Here is a 5,411-nt window from a genome sequence, read left to right as displayed (position 1 = left end):
CTGCAGCCCACTTTTTTGCATTCCAAGCCTCCTCTTTTGTGCCTTAAAATCCTCTTTCACCTCCTCTTGCCATTGATTTACAAGTTGGGCAAATATTCATCTTTGCTTCATACAAAATCATCCAAGTTCGTATTTATTTATAACTCCTATAAAAAACACACAAAAGACATTAAACTAACAAAAATGCTTGAAAACTTACAAATATTCAAGCTTAAAAGTACTTGATTTGTGGGTAGAAATACCCGTCATCACATGTATAACTGTAACCATCTCGTCAACTGATTCATTTATTGGATTGGTTGCAATATCGTCTTTGCCATGGTAATACCATGTCGAATATAAAGTATTAAAGCCATATTGGTGTGTGTGTGCTCTAACTGAATCTATTGGAAAACACTTATGGTTTAAACACCTCCGATACGGATAACTTGTACAACTGCTTTCATCAACATAGCCTTTGGCAATGTTGATAAACGCAGACAACCCTTTCCAATACTGATCAGACAACCGATTTTTCAGATGTATCCAACTCTTGTCAATTGACATCTTGACTATAAAAACAATAAGACATCTAATCATATTTCATGTTTTCTTATGACTATACAATCACATTCATAAATAAAGTTTAACATTCCATGTTTCAATTTTATAAGTTTTATCAAATTTTATGAACAAGTTATTTTTTTATTGTTGTACTCACAATATTTATAATTAATTTTTAATTTTCTTTCTATTAATATAATTAATTCTTATTAATTAAATTCTTAAAATTAATAGGTTTTAATAAAATTTTGGCATCATAACGACATATTTTTCTTATTATCCAAAAATTCAAATATGCAAAAAAATAGCTTTTAAAAGATTTCGACACACCATAACTGCAAGATGTGCCACCCAGAACAATTATCAAAACTTTTAATTTCATCCTAAATCAATTTATAATCTTAAAATTTCAACAATCTCAATATCAAATTTCAACAATCTCAAAATTCATAATCTAAAATTCAATCTATAATCCAAATTATATACTAATTCTAAAATCTATAAATCAAACTTCAAGATTTATAATCCATAATAATACACAATTCAAATAACAAAAAACTCATACAGTTTAAACTAAAAAATACAATAATTATACAAAAACTTACAAAATTCAAACCCACTGAAACGGGGGCTGAAAACAACAAGATAAACAGGGACAAAGGGCGGCGGTGGACTTCGACAGTAGCCGACTTTGACGGTGAGTTTTGGGACTTTTTCAATGAAAAAATAAATAAAACTTGTAATATTGTTAATTTTGAAGAGAATACAAGGAGATTTTTAGAGTTTGGGGTTAGAAAACCGGAGAAAACCAGTGAGAGGCCGAGAGAGAGAGAGAGAGAGAGAGAGAGAGAGAGAGAGAGAGAAGTCGATCAAAAAAAATGGGGGAGGAGGCTATGCTCGTGGGCATATAACAGAGTTTTTTGCGACGATAGGAAAGAATATTTGCGACGACTAGTGGTCACAAATATAACTTAAAATTATTTGTGATGACACTTACATTATTTGCGATGACACATGTTGTGGAAGGAAGGTTCTAAAATTCTTATTTGTGACGACACCTACAATGTCGTCGCAAATAATTTTTGGGGACCCGTCCAATTTTCCCACCTTTTATTTTACTGAGAGAATACAAAATCACTTATTGCGATGACACACATTAATGTCGTCGCAAAAAAATTGTCCCCCGCCAAAATAATTCTTTTTGCTCGGGGAAAAATAAATATATTTTATTTTATTTACGACAACATGTGTCATCACAAATACTTAATCATTTGGGACGACATGTCGTCGCAAATAATGTTATTTTGGCCCTAAAAGTTCATGCCACACAAGATATGCCGCCAAGCAGATATTTGCGACGGCGTGTGAGTTTTTTAGCGACGAAAATATTTTTCAGTTTTACAAAAATTTTTACAACAACATGTCGCCGCAAATATTCATTTATTTGCGACAACAATTGTCGTCACAAATAGCCCAAATTGTAGTAGTGTGGCCCGAGGTTTGAAGCTGTCAGATTCCATCGGAGCGAGTGAGAGAGAGAAGACGAAGAGGTAGAGAGAGAAACGAAGAGAGGACTTTTCAATTTTCACAATTTGCATTTAAAAAATATGAATAGAATGGTATCTAATTATTTGAAATGATATAAATATTTGTTTGCATAAAATTATGGTGAATTATGTATTTTTCTCTTGCAGCCATATTTAAATTTAGGGTTTGTAAGTTTTATTATAGTATTTTTTTCTCATAAAATTTAAATTAGGTTTTAAACCACTTGATTTGACCCATCTTTCGAGCGGTCCCTTATTAAAGTTTATAAGGCCAAGCCTTGCTCTCAAATAGCATTTTACTGTGTAACTATATTTCAACGAGTCGTAAATTTTTCTTTCAACGTAAATTTTATTTTCAAGACTAATAAAAAGAATTTCTTCTACGTAAATAAATATTTTTTATTATGTAAATTATTTTTCACAAGTCGTAAATGAAAATTTATATGGTAAACTATCACTTACTTCAAATAATTTTAAAATCTTTTTAATCACGTAAATTATTTTTCACAAGTCATAAATGAAAATTTTATATGGTAAACTGTTATTCACTTCAAATAATTTTAAAATCTATTATTTACTTAATTTAATTTTATAAATTTACTATTGAGAAAAATCTCACCTACCCCATTGTACTTTTGTCCACTTTCTTCAATTTCCCTTTGAAACTGATAAAAATTATACTGACTATAAGGAAGTAACTTAACCGACAGGAATTCATTTCCATTTCTAACGGTTCCTTTTCTACAGCTAATTTACAGTTCAACTGTTAAATCCTCGACTGCTTTGAGATCACATTAAATTCTCACTCGTGTAATATCTTGAATTGTTTCAAGTCTTGAAATTATTTCTAGACTGAACAAATTCTAAATTTAACTTTTCTACATTAAATCCCGGGAATGGCGTTGTTTCTGACGGTGTCAACTCCCGAGCTCACATTGTACCCTACTACTATGGGTATTTATCTTGTGACTTTAACCTAGCTGTCTGACAATTAAGGATTTTCTCTTTTAAAATGTCAGTGCGTTTTTTTTATACGCTGCTAACATTGTGCTGTGCTTGGAGATTCTTGAAATTAAGATTCTCAAACTATACTTGTACTGAAAATTATTCTGCCTTAAAGTACGGCGATAATTTATCGATCGAATTTACTCGATCGAAAACATAAACTTAACATGAAATCTACTACAGAATTTAGGAATACAGATATTAATTCCATAAATCCTTCATTCACAGTATAACATAATATTTTCTAGAAAAATCCTTAGCTTAAATAAATAAATTATATTATTTAAAGTCTAGAATTTTCTCAATCATTATAGTGACGGTGCCAAGGAAGGGAGATAGAGGGAGAAAGGCGGAGAGATAGAAAGAGAGCGAATTATGAGAGAGAAATTAGGGGTCATTTGTGTATTTGACATTGTGTTTAAATTTTTTATTATTTTGGAGCGAATTGTGAGAGAGAAATGAGGGGCCACTCGTGTATTTCGTATTATATTTAATTTATTCGACTATTTTTATTCTCTCTTTTTTTATTAATTTTTTTTGAAAGTAACCTCTTTTTTCTCTTCCAAAAAATGTAACCTCATTTTTTTTTTTTTAGAATGGGATGTATCAAATACGTAAATAGTGCTTTTGAGAAAAATAAAATGTAAATACTGTGAGCAAAATAAATATAATGTTCAATAAAATACAATATTCAATAAAATATAATTTTTAAAAAATAATTATTGAGTAAGAAATAATTATCAATTGAAAAAAATTATCCTAAAAAAATAATGTAATTCTTACTCTAAAAAAATATATAATTCCTAAAAAATAATTATTGATCAGTGATTAAAATTCTCTTTTATCAGTCCACATATCCGCACCATCTTCTCTAGTATAAATACCATCATTCTCCTCTAAGTTATTGTCTATATCTAAATTAGGCATTACTCGTGTAAATGTTTCATGCTCAACCAACATTCCATCATCATCATCATCTCGAGGTTTTGCCATGATAGTTTTTTGGTTGTGATGCAGGAACAATTGATCACTTTTTTTGGAGCCTTTAGATCTTTCCTGTAGAACACTTGTTTAGCTAGTGTTGCCACAATAAATGGGTCATCCTTGTGACCTAATCTATTAAGGCCAACTAAAAGGAATTCATCTTGATCACAATTATTACTTTCAACCCAATCACATAAGAACATAGGAACCCGAAATCTAACATACACTACAACAAATATCAGTATCAGTAGCTAATAAAAAACGCTATTAATCACTAGCAATAGCGTTTTATGGAGCACTAGGACATCGAACGCTATTAAAAATCCTAAGAAAACATAGCATTCTAAGAGTTATGGAAAGCGCTATAGAATTGAGGTATGATAGCGTTTAAGACAAGTTATTTTCAACCTCTTACAGCTATTTAGCATAGCTACGATACAAATTAATAACTTTTTTTCCTTATCATGTTCATACTCTTGTAGCTTTTTAAAATTATTATTGATATCATTTTGAATTCATTCAAATAGATGGTGATTCCGAGCAATATCTTATATCTAAATAGGAACATTCAAATTAAAACATAAAAACATTCAACATATCAATTGTTATTAATATCTACCAAACTGGCAATAAAATTACGTCTACAACATAATTCATACAATGTCCAAGACCTTAACATTCAAAACAAGTAAAGAAAACTGAGAAATCCTCTCCAAAACGTCTAACTAGTGCAATGGTGAAGTAAATCCTTCCACCTTGACAAAATGCTTGAACAAAAAAGCCATCTCCACTGTTTAACCTGTAAAAAAGTGATCCACTATCAAAACAATAATCAAACTCAGCTAAAACTTTCACCATTTAACCTATAAATAAAGCAATGACTAGTTACACCATTCACAACTACATAGCCACATCCACATATGTTTTGCAGTGAGTTAGAGGAAACATGGCTTCAATGATGCACTAGGCAAAAATTTAATGTCAAACTTGTAAAACAGAGAGTATCTTACAATTATTGTTATGTAGATAGTTGGAGAAAATATGAATCTTCATTGTCTACATTTAAACCTGAAGAAGAAAGAAAGGAAAAAACCTGGTGACAACTCCTGCATAAAACCGTTCAACAAAACAAAGCAAAACAAAATAGCAAAGAATTTCATTAATCACAGCAAAAAATTCATTATCACAACAAAGGATTTAGCAAGGGACCCAATTAACAAAAAGAATCCAAAAGTACATAAGCAAAGAGTAGTACAAAGGGATCTTAAAAAATGATAAAGATAAAAGTCTCTAAAGAACCTTAACAAATAAATATCAGTCGTATGCAACATA

Source organism: Morus notabilis, unplaced genomic scaffold, assembly GCF_000414095.1.
Source record: "Morus notabilis unplaced genomic scaffold, ASM41409v2 Scaffold614, whole genome shotgun sequence".
In the NCBI taxonomy this organism is placed as follows: domain Eukaryota; kingdom Viridiplantae; phylum Streptophyta; class Magnoliopsida; order Rosales; family Moraceae; genus Morus; species Morus notabilis.
Note: the sequence above shows the minus strand (reverse complement) of the source record.